Below are 16532 nucleotides of genomic sequence, written 5' to 3'. Positions count from 1 at the left end.
ACTGCTGCCACCTTCATGGCCAACCCCGTCACCTGCATGGACCCCTTACAGCAACACGCAGCTCCGCCGTCTCCTTGGCCAAAGAGACTCTCAACTACACTGGACCCCAAGACCTCTGGAGATGCTTCTCAGCAAGGCGGTTGGGACCCGCCCTCACACTCCGTCCCAGCTGGGCCTGGTGCCCCCCGGCTCCGCCCAGGTCTCCCCTCTAGGGAGGACCTCTGGGAAGAGCGCCTGGCTCATGGCCTCGACCCAGTGCTCAGGACGCCCAGCGCAGGTACAGGACAGCCCTCTGCTGACCTGGGTGCTGCACCCCCACCCTGTCCCCTTGGGGGAGGATCCTGGAGAGGGCAGCTCTGGCCCAGCCCCACCGTCCATGGTAAGGCTCACCTGACCCACAGGGCAGAGCCCAGCCAGGTGGAGGGTCAGTGGAGGGGCCTAGGAAGTCTTGGGGATGTCAGGGGGTCCTAAAAGGCCCTGGAGGGTCGTATGGGGCCCTGGGGACAGTCCATTCAGAGCTTCAGGTCACCCCTGCTGAATCCAGGCCTGAGCTGGGACAGGGGTCACCAGGGTGTGGCAGCCTCATCCTGGAGGCCTTCCTCTCCTGTCTCATGGGAAACTGCGGGGCTGAAGTGGGGGCTGCTGCAGAGGCCCCGTGGGGTGGCTACCAGCAGGTGGTGTGCCAGGATGCAGGGCTGGCCTCGGACAGCTGCCGGAGCACCTGGTGACCAGGAGCCTTGTGAGGGGGCTCCCAGCACTGGTTAGAGCCTCAGCCCCTCCCTGGGGTTCACAGGCCCCAGCCTGCCTGAGGTCACCCCTCTGAGAACCAGTCCAGGACCCAGCAGAGGAGCTTCCTGGGGCGTCTACAGGGCGTGGAGCTCCCAGGTCCACGGAGCCTGCGCCTGCGTCCTCAGCGGTCCAGGGCGGTGAGCTGGGGTTCTGTCCTGGGGCAGACAGCGGAGGTTGGGCACTCAGGGGCCTCTCCTCCTGCCCCCGCCGTGAAAGCCCTGGGTGCCCCCCAACCACCGACCACTGGAGCGGGTGGCAAGGCCGAGGGGTCAGAGCAAGCAGTGTGACCCTGGGCAGCCCTGAGTCCAGGCTGCGGGGAGGTGGGCAGGCGTCCTGGCATTCTGGAGTGGCAGGCCTGGGTCCCACGGCCCTGGAGTGGGTGCTGGGGGCTGGCCAGCCTGGGGTCCCCCAGACCCTGGTCCCCGGCGGGCACTCTGGGGGGACCACTTCTCCAGGTCTAGCGCCGCCACTGCCTGGAGCTACCCGGCCCCAGTGGGGGGATCTGTGCCGTACTGGGGGGTGGCCAGGCCCCGAGAACTGGAGCAGGGCTGGCTGAGGCAGGGCCTGCGTGCCGCGGGCACAGTGCAAAAGAGCCTTAGATTTCCCACAGCCTACGTTACAGATAACGGTCCCATAGAAAGGCTCGTTTAAACGTCTCCCCTTTCTTGTTGCACAAATGTGCTATTTCATGACAAAAAGTCCAACCTTTTGAAGTGACAGACTGCCCTTCTTTTTGTCCATCTCCCCATCTCTCGGCTGCACGGCTTGGTGCTACTGGGCAGGAATGCCAATGTCATCAGCAGTGTGCCCGAGGAGCCAAGGGGCCGTGCGTGTGCATATGTGTGGATGTGTGCGTGCGTGTGGATACATGTGGGTGTGTGGGCATACCTGTGGGCGCGTGCGGATACATGTGGGTGTGTGGGGGCCTACATGTGGGCGTTTGCAGGTTACCTGTGGGTACGTGTGCATACATGTGGGCATGTGCGGATACATGTGGGTGCGTGCACACAGGTAGGCCTCTGCCCCCGGACCCAGGTACTGCCTCCCAGGGCTCCCTGTGCTGCCCCCAGGAGTCTGATCCCTAAAGGCTGACCAGTGCCCAGCTCTGTGCCCAGGGCTCCTGTGCTCTCTGGCACAGACGCATTCTGGGCACTGAGTGGACCCTTGGCCTGGACAGGCGTGGCCAGTGTGCCTGGGGTCGGCCTCTCTGTAACTGTGGTGCCACCTGTGCGGTCCAAGAGGCAGTTTTGGCCTGGAGCAGGGGTGGGTGGACCCATGCTGAGACTCTGCTGGGGATGGAGGACCCAGTGGGGTCTGGGAGTGGGGCTGCTGGAAGGCAGCAGGAGCCCCCACTGTTCCGAGGCTCCTTCTCCATGTGAGGCCCAGATGGTGCCCTTCCTTGGGCATCTCAGAGGCCAGGTGCTGGGACCCTCGGGTTGCTCTTGCTGCTAAGCACTGTGCCCTAAAACGTTCCGGCGCCCAAGCCACCCAGCAGGCTTTGGGGCTCACAGGACACTTCCCCCTTTGGCTGTGCCCGTCACCACATCCTGGCCATGCTGCTTCCCCATCAGCCCCCAACCCTTAAATTTGCAGGGGGGCCCGGCCCCACAGGCACAGAGAGGCTGTGTCAGGGCCCGTCTCTGGGGCCCCCGAGGTCCGGGGCCTGCCTGGCGCCTTTGCTCACGCTGCCCCCTACCCAGAGCCTCCTCTTCTCTGTCTCTCACTCTGCAGGTCAGTCTCCTCTGGAGGGGGAGCCTCTCTGTGCGATCCTAGCCCCAGGGCGGAGGTGACCAGTACAGCCTCTGTGCCAGCCTCCAGCAAGACACTCGTGTTATGATTTCGTTCAGTTAACCCTTGTTAAGCGGAGCACAGGGTGCTGGATGGTGAGCCAGTTTCAACAACAGACCACAAGAGACAATGAAACAGGTGAGTTTATTACTCGCAGGGGAGGTCAGGCAGGCAGGCAGCACGAGCTTGCATCAGGGTCCACGGGGGCAGTGCTTTGGGGTCCCTGGGCTGGGCCGGATTGGTCAATTCAAACCACAAGAGTGGGGTTTCGGTCCACCCTGGGGGGTCTCATCTCAGGGGCGCCAGGGGAAGGCAGGCCAGGGAGGAGGACGCTGTGGCTCACAGGGCTGCTGGGAAGGCCCCTCAGGAGTCTGCACTGGCCTGTGACTCTGGGGCTGCTGTCCGCGACCTTCACTTGCTGACTGCAAGGCTGCCGGCCAAATGAAGTGGCTGTGGGGCCACTATACCATGCATGGGCTTAGCTAAGCTCTCGCCAGCACAGCACCTGGCCGCGGGCCAGGGGCTCCCCGAGGAGGGCCAGGAACTTCTGCCAGCTGCTCATCTACAGATCGGTAAACTGAGGCCCAGGACAGAGCCCCAGGGCCACTATGCACCTCCGACGTCCTGCCCTGGTGCGTAGGGACCTCTGGGGACACCGGCCAGAGTCCTGCTCCCCTGGGGGCACAGAGCGATGGGAGCCACACCGCTCAGCCAGGACTCTCAGGTTGCCCGGCTATCCCCGCACCCAGAACCAGTTCACGCTCCAAGGCTGCTCTCTTGGGGATGAACAGCGTCAACAGAAGCGGAGCCAGCTTTCAGGGGCAGCGCTGGTGGACGGACCCCACCTGCTCCAGGGGGCGTCGCTGCAGCCCCAGGCACGCCCTCCGCCCGAAGGGGAAGGAGAAGCCACCAGGTCTGCAGTTCAGGAGCTGGGGTGGAGCCAGAGGGGAGGCCACGAGCAGAAAGGGCACCTGGTCTGCAATCAGTACTGCTCTGGCCTGGCAGGACGCAGGGGCCTGAGGCCGCCACGCTCAGCACAGGGAACCAAGGGGAGAGGCCTGTGCACACCAGCCAGGGCTCAGCGCAGCCCTGTCCGCAGGGCCCGCCCAGGGGTGACCGGACATGCAGCAAGAGGCCCGGCCCCTGCCCTCCAGCCGTCACACGGGTTTAACCCCGAGCCCCCCGAGTCTCTTCAGCTACAGACAGATGAACTGGCAGAAGCACAGGCCCAGCTCCACGTGGCCTGGGGCCCCCGTGGCATCCTCGCGGTGGGGGCGGTGTGCGTGGGCCAGGCAGCAGGTGTAGCCGGACGAGAACTGCAGTGGGGCCTCCTGCAACAGGGCCTCGCCCTCGGGGGCGCCCAGGAGGGCCCGCCTGCAGTCCCCCAGCAGCGCATACACAAAGCAGAGTCTGTTTCTGATCTCACAGCCCATCAGCGCCAAATGCGGCGCCAGCAGCAGGCTGGCCTCCCCAGCTCTGCGGACCAGCTCCCGCATCTTCCTCTTAGAAAACCTTCGGAACCAGCGCAGGGTGTTAGCACTTAAGACCATGAGGAAGGGGCAGGAAAATGCATTGGCGGTGATCAGGAGGAACCGCTGAGCTGGGTGGCGTTCCCTGAGCCCTAAAAGTAAGGGGAGGAACAGTGATGCCAAGGAGAGAAGAGTCAGGACGATGCCAAGTGTGATCCTGCAGCCCCGGTACCGCAGGCAGGACCCGGGCGACGGAGCACCGTTCACGATGCCCACGGCACGCTTGTACACCTCGGGGTCCTCCAGCACCCAGGGTGCTGAAGGTGCCCACCTTCCACGAGGGCAGGTTGCCCCTGTTGACGCAGTCCAGGGTCAGCAGGGTCTCCCCGCTGTAGAGGGTGGGGGCCGAGCGCAGGGCCGGGGCGCGCCACACAGTGGCTGGGGAGGCACTGGAGCTGCGCCACCTTCGGGTAGAGTCGGCTGTCTGCAGCCTCCAGGTAGGTCAGGCCGAGGTGCAGCGGGTCCCGGCAGGCCCTCAGTAGGACCGGGATGACCGGCTTCCCCTCCAGGCAGGAGCCCAAGAGGGACAGTCGGCCTCCAGCAGCCACCGCCGGCTTTGCACGAAGCCCCAGCTCTGCTGGATGCAGTCTGCCATGTTCTCCAGCGCATTCCTGCCCGGCGTGAAGTCCCGCTCGTTCAGGCAGACCCTCAGCCCCGCGTGGTCTGCCTCCAAGGAACCGAAGAGCCCGTGGGTCCACGTGGCGTCCACGCCGCTGTAACTCACAAACAGGTGGGACTTCTTGCTTGGCCTCAGTGGGGGTATGGCCAGGGCCACGCCTTCCTCCCTGGGACTGGAACCCACGGGCGCTGCCCTGAATCTGCCTCTGGTCCCTGTGGAGAAAACTGCCCTTAGGCTGAAAGAGACGAAGACAGACAGGCTGACTGTGCAGATGGACTACGGCCAACCATCTATAGAGGTGGAGCCGCAGTCACGACCAGCCGCTACCAGCCCCGGAAGCCGCAAACCACCAGGACGCGGCCAACAACTGTCACTCTTCCCCCTTCCAACTCGGGACCCACCAGAGAGAGTCACAACGCTCCCCTAACTAACCTCCAGGACCCAGCCTCCCGGGGGGCAGCCTGAGCCCCCTTCCCACTAGGAAGCCTCCTACTGCCCAGCCTGCCAAACCCCAGTGACCTGGACCCCACTCCAGCGCGCCCTGGGCAACCAGCCTCTGCTGTGCCCACCCGGGGGTCTCCGGTGACGTCCACAGGACATATAGCTCCAAAAGGGTTGGGGCTTACAGTGGCCACACCTTCTAGTCACCTGTGGCTCACGTGCCAGTGGTCATGGGAGGTTGAATGTCTGTGTCCCACCCAGACTTCTTGTGTTGAGATCCTAACCCCCAAGGTGATGGTCTAAGGAGGCGGGGCCTTTGGGAAGTGACGAGGTCACCAGGTGGAACCCCCATGATGGGGTCAGTGTCCTTATAAAAAAGACCCCAGAGAGCTCCCCCAGCCCACGTGAGGACCCAATGTCCAGGAGCCAGCAAGCGGGCCTCAGGGAGCCACACCACGCAGCCCCTGGTCTGCGGGGCCTCCGGCCTCTGGAGAGGTGGGACGCGACCGTGTGTTGTGAAAGCTCCTCCTGCGGTGCGGTGCGGCGCAGCTGAGTGCGCTGGGCCGGGCCCACCCCACAGCATGCCCAGGGAGGGCAGCCACGCTGTCCAGGGCACTAGACCTCCTCTGCTCTGCACTCACCCTCCCATCGAGATGCCGCTGCTCCAGTTCAGTGAGCGGAGGGCTGAGCTTGAACTGCCTTTACTTGGGTCTGTCTGCTTGTCTCTAAGAGCGCCACCTCCCCAAGACTCAATCGTGGGAGCTTTCTCACGTGCCCACGGCCAGCCGTGGTGGCCCCAGCAAGCGGCCCTCCTGCTGGAGCCCTGCAAACCCGCAGGCGCGAGGTGGGTTGTGACCTCCCTGCAGCCGGGGGCCCCCAGCTGAGACCCCTCCCCACTTGGGTGGGCAGGATGGGGTCACGAGGGCTAGGCCAGCCCTGCAAGGCCTGTGCGGTCTAGCCAGCAGCTCCGGGAAACTGTCTCCCCACTCTTCCCTTCCACAGGGACCCCTGACGCCGCCTGCCCTGTGGCAGGAAGGCACCACACCTTCCTGGCTAGCAAGCCCTTGTGCCGCAGCCGTCCCCTCCTGGAGGTGGCAGCTGAGCGTCAGGGCAGGAGGCTCTGAGGGACACGGTGGGAGAGCCTGGCGCTCAGGGTCGTGTCCCCCGCCCGCCCCCCGGATCCTCTCACCTGCACTTCCAAGCGGGGAAGGGCACTCCTTCCATACCGTCCAGGTGTCCAGGAGGTGGAGGCCACCGCTGTGCTGTCCTGGGCACCAGCGGTCTGAATATTGCACTCACGCTGCCCACTTCCTCACCCCAGTCCTCCGAGGAGGCCTGGGGGCAGTCAGGGATGCTCCCCCAGACAGAAGGAAGTCTTCAGCCAACACTTTCTGAAGGCATCTCTGCTAAAACTAACAAACAGCGAGAAAATGAAAGAAGGAAGCAGGTTGAAGAAGGAGGGGTTGAGGCGCTGGGAAAAGGCACGGGCTGGACCCCGGACGGCAGGGAGGCAGGATGGACAGGGTGCTCTCGAAATCCGTCTGATGGTGGTGCCAGGTGACCAGGGTGCCCTGGCAGAGCCCCGTGCTTTCCCGGGGCTGGGTCAGCCCCTCCGGCTGGAAGCAGTGACATGAAGGGCTGGGGTGACCGGTTTCAGGCGGGCAGACTGGCGGGGTTCAGGGCTGGGAGTGCACCCTCGGTGCCCTGGGGCTGACTGCTCCTCCAAGGGAAGATCCCAGCTGCTGGGTGACCCTCCACAAACAGCCACACTCTCCTCCAGTAACTTCCCCGGCCCCTGGGGCCCAGGGGAGGGGGCAGCCGCACCCTCCTGTGGCTTCCGGAAGCCCACCTGGCCCCTTAGCAGTTCTGCTAAGTAACCCGGGGAGTGGCCATTGCTGTCACTTGGGGCCCTGCCCCTTGATGATTCCCTCCCACCTGGGGAAGGTGGCCCTCAAAGGCTCCCATCAGGCCCATGTGAACACTTAAAAAATAGCTATTCAACCTCATACCTGATGAAGAAACACATGTTAAATCAGTGTGGTACTTACTCTTTTATTCCCATAAAACCACCAAACCCAGAACTGATGAAGTAGCCCAGTGCCGGTCAGCTGCGGTGGCCAGACTTGTCCCCTCTGGTTTGGAACAGAACCAGTACTGTGATCCCGGAGGCCTGGAAAGAGGGCTCTGCCCTTTGAGGGCCAAATCCCGCAGGTGCTGTAACTGCGGCTGACTCGACTCTGTGCCTGGACTATGGGATCTCAAGGGACCTATGTTTCCAGCGTCGCCACCTTTCGAAGGATGAAAACGACTTTCACTACTCGTCCCTTCCTGGGGGTCCTGCTCCGTCCGCCGACTCAGGTGGACTCTTCCAGAGCAAGGGGGACAGGCCACCTGAGGCACCTGCACCCAAGGCGGGGAGGGGTCAGTTTCCTCGTCAGCTGGCTAGCAGGCCAGAAGGAGAAGGCAGGGGTGGGGACTCAGCCGCTCCGTTACCTGTGCAGAGGGTGGGGTCCCCGGGGCAGAACTCCCAGGCGCCCGGGGCGGGGGCAGTGTCATTGGCCGGGGCAGTCCTCCAGGAAAGGTTGTGTGGGAGCCCCCTGACGCCCCAACACCCACAGCTTTGGGGGCACCCAAGCCCCGGGGTCTGCGTGGGTCAATCCGCCAACCAGAGCCCTCCTGGCTGCACAGCCCCACCAGGCTCTGGGTTGAAGCACGTGGGAAACCCAGCTTCCTCCAGCCCCCCACCCCCGTATACCTCCCCACCTCCCCAAACCTCCCATATCTCTGTCTGGCTTTCACACTCACCAGGTCCACGGGGGTGGGGGTAGGGGTGAAGGATAGAGTGAGGGTTGGGGAGTGGGGACGGGGTGAGCAGAGCGGGGCCGGAAGCTGACCGCCGCCCGCCCCTTGTCTTAACTCTGCTTGGCAGGTCACTGACCTCCGACTTCCAGTTTGGGGCTGGGTGGGGAGCATGGTCAGAGTACGGTGTAACCTGAAAAGAAACATCCACGCGACAGTTAAGGCCTGTAACAGCGAGGTCACCCTGTGGCGGCCCCAGGGTTTGGGAGCTTGGGAGCCAGGCCGCTTGTCCCTGGCGCCCTCGTCCACCTGGGACTGGCTCTGGAATCCTGGGGGCTCGCCTGACTCACAGCAGCATCCTAAGCCCAGTGCGCTCAGCCCACTCACAGCGCCCCCAGCCCGACAGGCCTCCCGCGGCCACCCAGGAAGTGTCCGGTGGTCCTCAGGAGCTTCCTGGTGGGACTCTGTGCTCCCCCAGCGCCCGCTTTGCCTCCGGCCTTTGGTGGGTTCCCTCAGGGGCCCAGGAGGGGCAACACCTCTGGGCCCCATGATGCAGGGGGTGGGGCTGGAGCTCCCGGGGTCCCCAGGCTCTCCCCAGCTCAGGTGCCCCCACCCCCGTGGCTCATTTTTAACTGTGTTCGTTGAAAACCTGCCTCTTAATAGCTTCAGTGCCACGAATAAAAATTTTGTTTTCTTTTAAAAAACAGCTGCATGTGGGTCTCAGGGCCCATGTCCCACGAGAGACACGTCCAACTGCTAATGGCCTTGGAGAGAAGACCCCCTCCCCAACAGTGCAGTGGAAGGTTCCAGGGAGGGAGGAAACCCACAGGCCTGGGGGGTGCCTGGAGTGGAAGTAAGGCAAAATTCATTGTGTACTCACGGCCGAAACCAGCACCAGGCTCGGTCACAGGAGAAAAGGCCTCCAGGACCCAGAGCTGCCCGCTGGGCTTACTGGCTGGCTGGACTTAGGCCTGGACGGCCGCCTCAGGCTCTTTTTCCCTGAGAAGAGCAGAAGGCGCTTCAGAGGAAGAGAAAGGAAGTGGCCCAGGGGGCCCATCTGCTCTGAATGAAGGCGAGGGTCCAGGGCTGGGTGGGGGCTGGTGGGACACGGCAGGTGGGGGGGGACATGCGCCCGCCCTGTCCAAGTCAGCCCCCCTCCTGACAGCTGCGCCTGCCTGCCAGCCCGCTCTCACCCAAAGGGAGGGCACCCCACTTTCTGCCCCTCCCTGCCTCTGGGGCTTTCTTGCTGCAGGGCACTAGCAAGCACTGCTCCGCTGGAAGGCCTCCTTCCAGGGGGCACAGGGGCAGGCCGTTCAGGGCCTCTTGCCCTCCCAGCCAGGCCTGGCTCTGGGCCTCCCCAGAGGACTCCCAGGGCCACCAGCTGTGTGCGCCCTGACCCCTGTGCCATCCCTTTGGGGCCACAGCCTCTCCCAGCCGGGCAGGTGGTCAGGCCCAGTGCCCAGCTGTGGACTGCTTCTCAGCAAGGTCCAGGGCTGCAGGTGAGACAAGCTGGGACCTGGGACCGTTTGCAGCAGTGCTGCAGCAGTGCTTGCACCTGGACACACATCTCCTGGAGCAACAAAATACAAAGAAACTGTGTGGGACTAAAACGAACTGCGTGCATGGCAGTTGGGACAAATTCTGGACAAAAGATACAGAGAAACCAAAAAACCCAACTGCCACTTTTGAAGAGCCTGGAGCAGAAGCTGAGTACTGCACATGCCCCCTGCACACACCACCACCTAGGGGTGGGCAAACCACCTAAGCCACACCTCCGGCCCCACCCCTGGACACGCCCCTACCCTCACCCCATATAAGGAGCCAGCTGGCCCCCTCTCTTCCCCGCCCCCGCCAGGGAGCAAGCAAGCAAGGGAACCTGCTGTTTGTTCTCACGGCCCCCTGCTGCAGCAGGGGCCCCAATACAGCCTTGCCTGAATTTCTTTTTTTTTTTTTAATTATTTCTATTTTTTTTAATTGATTTATTTTATTTATTTGTTTTTGGGTGCATTGAGTCTTCATGGACACGGCGGGCATCTCTGTGTCCAGGCTGCCAGGCAGCAGACGTATTTGGGAAGAGAGGGAGGGAGGGAGGGAGAACCGAGCTCCACCCATGTCACTCCACATATGACGGGCCCCTCTGCCACGGGTCAGCTGTGTCCACACCTGGACCACGCCCAGCCCCAGGTGCAGCTCCAGGCTCAGGGATCGCCCCCGGCCAGGGCCTGCCCCACGACCCCAGAAGGGGTTCTGGGCTTCAAAGTCCACGAGGTGGGACGGCAGGCTTTCTCTAGTTGTGGCGAGCGGGGGTTACTTTTCGTTGCGGTGCGTAGGCTTCTCATTGCTGTGGCTTCTCTTGTCGCAGAGCACGGGCTCTGGGTGCGTGGGCTTCAGTAGTTGTGGCACACGGGCTCAGTAGTTGTGGCTCGCGGGCTGTAGAACGCAGGCTCAGTAGTTGTGGTGCACGGGCTTAGTTGCTCTGCGGCATGTGGGATCTTCCCAGACCAGGGCTCGAACCTGTGTCCCCTGCATTGGCAGGCGGATTCTTAACCACTGCGCCACCAGGGAAGCCCCGGCAGGCAGATTCTTAACCACTGTTCCAGAATTAGATCATTGTAATGGCTGCATAACTTTGTGAACACAGTGAAAACCACTAAAGTGTATACTTTAAAATGGAAGACTTCGTGGTATGTGTATTATATCTCCATTTAAAAAACCAAGATGGCATATGGGCAAGATAGAGTTAAAGGAAGCTCACTGGTAACCGGAGCACTCAGAACACAGGAACGGGGCCTGCAAGCTCTGGACTCCCTTGGACGGCCCCAGCGGCAGTTCCACGTGACCACGGCTGTGACAAAAAGATGCTGACCATGCAGGGAGGAACTGCTTCCTGCCGGAGCCCAGTGCGCTGGTGCCTGTGGGGCTTGGCGTGTTTCCTTAGAGCAGAGCCCAGAGGGCTCCCGCCTCAACCGAGCTGGGTTCGTTTTCTGCTCTTACCCCAAGCCCTTGATGTGGAAAAACAGGGAGTGAGCTGACACCCCCATCCCCACTCCTGCTCTATCCTGTCCTCGTGCCCTGCTTGACCACACCCCCTGAGGCTGGTCTTTGCTCTCCTGGGACGCGGGAGGGCTGCCCGCCTCTTCCCTCGCATCAAGGCTGGACTGGATGACCTCGGCCTGCTGCTGTCTGAGCCTCTGAAAGGTGTCTGGACAGCCACGGGTGCTGCCTGGGGGGAGTAGGGCCTGCTGGCCTACGGGGTCCCCAGATCTGCTCTCCCCGAGCTCCCTTGGCCCCTTACCCTCCAAGCCCCTCAGTCCCAGCGCTCCGGCCACACCAAGCCTCCGTCCCCTCTGCCAGTCACGCCTTCCCTCTTTGCTTCCAGACCTCAGGTGGCGCCTCTGAGTCAGGCCCCCACGGAGTCGCACCCCTCCCCAGCAGCCCCCAGCACAGGCGCTGCGTCTGGGCTCACTGGTCCCGCCTGGCAGGGCTCCATGAGGTTGACACGGCGGGCATCTCTGTGTCCGGGCTGCCAGGCAGCAGACATATTGGGGAAGGGAGGGAGGGAGGGAGGGAGAACCGAGCTCCACCCATGTCACTCCACACATGACGGGCCCCTCTGCCACGGGTCAGCTGTGTCCACACCTGGACCACGCCCAGCCTCAGGTGCAGCTCCAGGCTCAGGGATCGCCCCCGGCTAGGGCCTGCCCCACGACCCCAGAAGGGGTTCTGCGCTTCAAAGGCCTCGAGGTGGGATGGCAGGAGAGCCCTGGGCCCTGCGAAGCCCACGCCAGGCGAGGGCAGGTGGAGAGGGGCCCCTGACCAAGGTCGGAGATGGTGCTGGGGGCCCGGCTTCCTGCTGAGCTGTGCCTGGAGCGCAGGCCGGGCCCCTCCCAGACCCCAGAGGCAGGGAAGTCCCCCAGCTGCACACAGCAGGCTGCAGGGGGGCACGTGCCCCCACAGGAGGAGCCCTACTCCCACGTTCCAGACCCTGAGAGCCCTCGCTGCGGGCAGGCGGGCAGCCAGGGACTCACTTCTTCTCTGTTTTCAAGGCCACAGCAGGACGCTGGCCTAACCCCTCACCCATCTAGCATTTCCTATTGGGCAGCCAGTGGCCACTTCTCATGGTGTCAGCTTTCTACCAAGTCGGTGTGCTGAGGTCCTTTGGCACCTCGGGCGGGTGACAGGGCAGGAACACCACAGGTCAAGGTGGAGTCTGAATGCAATTTTAGAAAAGCCAAAGACAAAGGGCTAAGGACTCGGTAGCCCTGTCTGGACCGAGCTGCTGGGGGCCGCAGCTCCTCTTGGGCAGAGCAGTTACACGGAGGTGTCCACTGCAGACAGACTGAGAGCCCAGATGGTCAGTGCCCTCTGTGAGGCCCAGTGTCCACTGCCCTGTGGTGGACCTGCCCTTCCCCAACGCCACCCACAGGGGACACATCCACTTCCTATGCAGCTGAACTCAGCCTGAGGCAGCACCGCCTTCCCCGGGACAGAACCCCTCAGGGACAGCGCCCCCCAGGGAGAGCTCCCTCCAGGGACAACACCCCTCAGGGACAGCGCCCCCCAGGGAGAGCTCCCTCCAGGGACAACACCCCTCAGGGACAGCCCCCCCCAGGGACAGCCCCCCTCAGGGACAGCACCCCCCAGGGACAGCACCCCCCCAGGGACAACACTCCCCCCAGGGACAACAGCCCCCAGAGACAGCCCCCCCCAGGGAAAACACCCCCCAGGGACAGCATTCCCCAGGGACAGCCACCCCCAGGGACAGCCCTCCCCAGGGACAGCACCCCCTCAGGGACAGCACCCCCTCAAGGACAGCCCCCCGCAGGGACAGCCACCCCCTCAGGGACAGCACTCCCCAGGGACAGCCCCCCCCCAGGGACAGCCCTCCCCAGGGACAGCACCTCCAGGGACAGCACCCCCAGGGACAGCCTCCTCAACTCCTCAACCACCCTGCAGAGTTCCACCACACCAGGCCACTGCCTGGCACCCCAGCCCATGTCTGGTCTGACCCCCACCATGTACCTCACTGTAAAGGTTGGGGCAACTCTGAAGTCTGGGGAAGCTGGGCCCTATCCCCGCTCTGACTCAGCTGGCCGGCCGTGTCCCCACAGCTCAGTGTCCCCAGAAGGGGGCGAGACCCCCGACTCATGACCTGCAGCAAGACTGAGACGCCCCCGCTGCGTGCCCGCCGTCCCGGCAAGAAAGGGACTGAGCGCGGTGGCCCCTGGACAGTCCAGAGCAGCAGGGTGTGTGGCCTTCCGACGGGGGCAGGATCTGCAGGGGCGCGTCTGTGCACAGACAGGACTGGCCCCAAGCCTGGGGTGGACTCCGAGAGTCCAGCCACGCTGTGCGGTAGGCACTCAGCATTGTAAGCCTCGCGGCCTTTGTAACATTATTAATGTAACAGGCTATTGCCACAGATATTTTAAATAGACGTGCAGTAAATTGACTCTCACTTGAGCGAACGTGGACATTACAGGGTTGTCCACGTGGGCCGGTTGAGGCTGCGTCTACGGGGACATCTGGTAGCACTGGAGTGACCACCAGGCGTTGGGTGATGCCCCACCCCCAGGCAGGCTCTGCTAGACAGGCATCACTGCACCTTCAGCCCCTCCCAGCAGGCTCTGGAGCCTGGGAGGCTCCCCTAAAACAGCACATCCAGTGTCTGAGCAGGGAAGGTCTCAGGGCCTGGGCAAGGCACCACAGAGCCCCCAGCCCAGCCCTTCCAGGGGCCACTGCCAGCAGAGCCCCCAGCGGGGGAGCGACCTGACCCAGGACCCCAGGAGCCCCTGAGCCCTCCCCGTCTGAGGTCAGGAGGCCTCAGTGATGGTCTGCTGCACTCCAGACCCTGGGCCTGGTGGGAGCAGGCCAGGCCTGGTCACAAAGCCCCCCCCACCCCACTGCTGCCCGGCCCTAACCTGGGGGAGGGGAGACTCCATGGAAGGAAGGCCCTCATGGGGTGGGTCCGGTGGCCGTCAGCGTCAGGAGCATATGGTGAGAAGCAGCCGGGTGGCCCGGCAGCTGCCATGTGGCCCCCGAGGGAAGACAGAAGAGGGGTGGCGGGGTTGGCCCCCCACCGTACCCATGAGCACCCATGGAGACAGCTGTCAACCGCCCACCAGCCCAGTGACCACCACAGCGGGCTGGGAGGGGCATGGGGTGTGAAGGGGCTCGGAGTAGGCCACCCCAAAATACGCCAAGGTGGCACGTTGACTATTTTGAATTAAAGTTACTTGAGAAACAGTCAGTACGCAAAGGACATTCTGACCCTCCTTTGTCTCCCTGAAAGCAGGAAACAAACTCCCACGAGAAGCATCCCCACAGGCAGGGGGATGGAGGGCATCCTCTGGGCCGGAGACAGGGAACTCAAGGCCAAGTTGCTGCATAATCAAACTTTGTTACTTCTTCATTCATTCGCCACCACAAGCAAAAATCCCTTTGTCTTGTCAAATCTTCACAAAGAATTGATTCTTTGTCTAAAAAGATATACAAACAGTCTGTTTTGATCACAGACTTAGGTCCACATGGAGCCTCGCACGTACAAAATCAGATTTGTTTGTTTTTCTCCTGTTTATCTGCCTTATGCCTATTTGATTATTAGACCAGCCAGAAGAACCGAGAAGGGTAGAGGAACGTTTCTCTCCCCCAACAGGAGGCAGTGCCCGGGCAGCCACCACCTCCAAGAGAGGCTGGGGCGGGGGTGTCCCTGGGGACAGGCACCTGCATCCCCTACCCCGTGGCTTCCCAGGGGTCTGGACAGAGAGCCCGCACCCCAAGCCCAGCCTGCTCTGGGCGCCCTCGGCCTACAACAAATTCAACAAATTCGTTCACCAACAGATGTTCACGGAGCACTTTCCAGATCCATTTACAGGACTCCCGCTGAGCACAGGAATGTCCCCTGTGGTAGGGCGGTGGGGAAAAGGAGAGGCATCATACTACTAGTGGTCTTAAGGGCTGGGAAGGACGGGTGTGGCCACCAGGGCTGGTGGTCCGGGGAGACCTCGCTGGGAAGGGGACATGGGGCAGGCCGTGCCCATAACAGGGCCCAGGAGGTATTGTGAGGGCTGTAGGGGACAGGAGAGCCCCTGGTTCTGGGTGTGGGCCTGGCATGTGAGGCAGGGGTGGTCCTGCTTCCCAGGGGTGCTGCCACGGAGGTAGGGGAGCCGGGAACCTGAGAACCACCATCCCAGCTGAGGGGGGCAAGCACCCGTGGGGGGCAAGGGGGACGGTCGGCACTCGGTCTGGCCACGGCTGTCCCGCGCCTTCATCTGGTCAGCCTGAGGTTCAGCCACGGAGGCCTGTGGCCAGGTAATGTCTCTGCATTCATGGTCCCAGATTTAGAAGAAGCCCCTCCTGGTCCGGTGCCTGGGACCCCTCACAAGGTAGAGGCTGCCACGCAACCCAAGGGCCACATCCTGAGAGGCACCTCCTGGGAGTCCTGTATGGGGGCCATCAGGCTGAGAGCTCCTACCCTGCACTGCAGGGTCCTCGGGCTCTGGGAGCTGCAGGTGTGCGGGGGGCTCTGTGTGTATCTGTGCGTGTGTGTCTCTGTGTGCACGAGGCTGCGTGGTGTGTGGAGGGGAAGCCATACCCAAGAGGCCTCCCAGTGACCTGAAACGGTGTCCTGTGTCGCTCGGCTGAAGGAGAGGGAGAGGAAGTAGCAAGGCCCGGGGCGGACGGGAGGTGGGAGATGGCACTTCTGCAGGAGGGAACCGAGGCTTGTGTGTGGGCACCATGGCAGGCGCCAGGCCCGGGGAGGGGGCTCCACCCTGCAGGGCACCTCAGAAGCCCCCCGCCCCCTGCCCAGCTCTGGGAGGAAGGAGCAGGGGTAGCTTGGCCCGGGGCTCAGAGGCTGCAGGGAGGAGAGCAGGAAAGTGGGCAGGGGCGGGGCAGGCAGGGATTCTGGCTGGCCTGGGGGCACCCTCATTCTCTGAGCTGACAACAGGTGGCCATCCCCTGGGCCGGGAGCAGAGGTGATCCCTGCGGAATTCTGGTGGGCTATAAGTCTGGGGCCCGGACCCCACCCAGTACTGCGTGCACAGCTGGTCCCGGGTGCCGCCCCCCGCAGGGCCACACAGCCTGGATGTGCTCCTGGGCAAGGGACCTGGCCAGCAAGGACAGCATCCCCTGTGCCTGTCTGTGGTCGCCCTGCCCAGGGGAAGGGGAGCAAGGTGGCAGGTGAGGATGGGGCCTCACTAGGCTGAGGCCTGAGTCTGACCCTACCATCCTCTTCTCGCAGCCACACCTGTTAAGTCCTGCCCCACACCTGGGAGCCTCCAGGGACAGCCAGACCAGGCCTGCAGCCACCTCTGCCGGCGGCAGTTCCCACCCCTCCCCTACCTTGAGCCACCAGCCGGCTCCTGTGACAAGCAGGACCCTTGCTCCCTGAGGCCTCAGGGCAGCGGGACCCCTCAGGGTCACCTCCCATCTTGACCCATCTCCTCCCTGCAGGGAAGCCAAACTTCCAGAGTGTGACAAATACATTTATCTTTACATGCAACCCTCGCAGGTGTGGGGTGTAGGGGAATCCAGGGAACCTTCTAAAACACCTTTGCAATATCCTGTGT

At 63.2% G+C, this 16532-nt stretch overlaps 1 pseudogene; it reads right to left on the bottom strand.

The window, feature by feature from the left end:
* Nucleotides 1-2708: 2708 nt before the first annotated feature.
* LOC149747353 (uncharacterized) lies at nucleotides 2709-16393 on the bottom strand (annotated as a pseudogene).
* Between the last annotated feature and the right edge of the window lie 139 nt (nucleotides 16394-16532).

This window comes from Delphinapterus leucas, chromosome 16 (genome assembly GCF_059928025.1).
Source record: "Delphinapterus leucas isolate spDelLeu-1000000601 "Yukka" chromosome 16, BTC_Dleu_Yukka2, whole genome shotgun sequence".
NCBI classification, from domain to species: Eukaryota; Metazoa; Chordata; class Mammalia; order Artiodactyla; family Monodontidae; genus Delphinapterus; species Delphinapterus leucas.
Note: the sequence above shows the minus strand (reverse complement) of the source record. Positions and strands in the feature narration are given on the sequence as shown.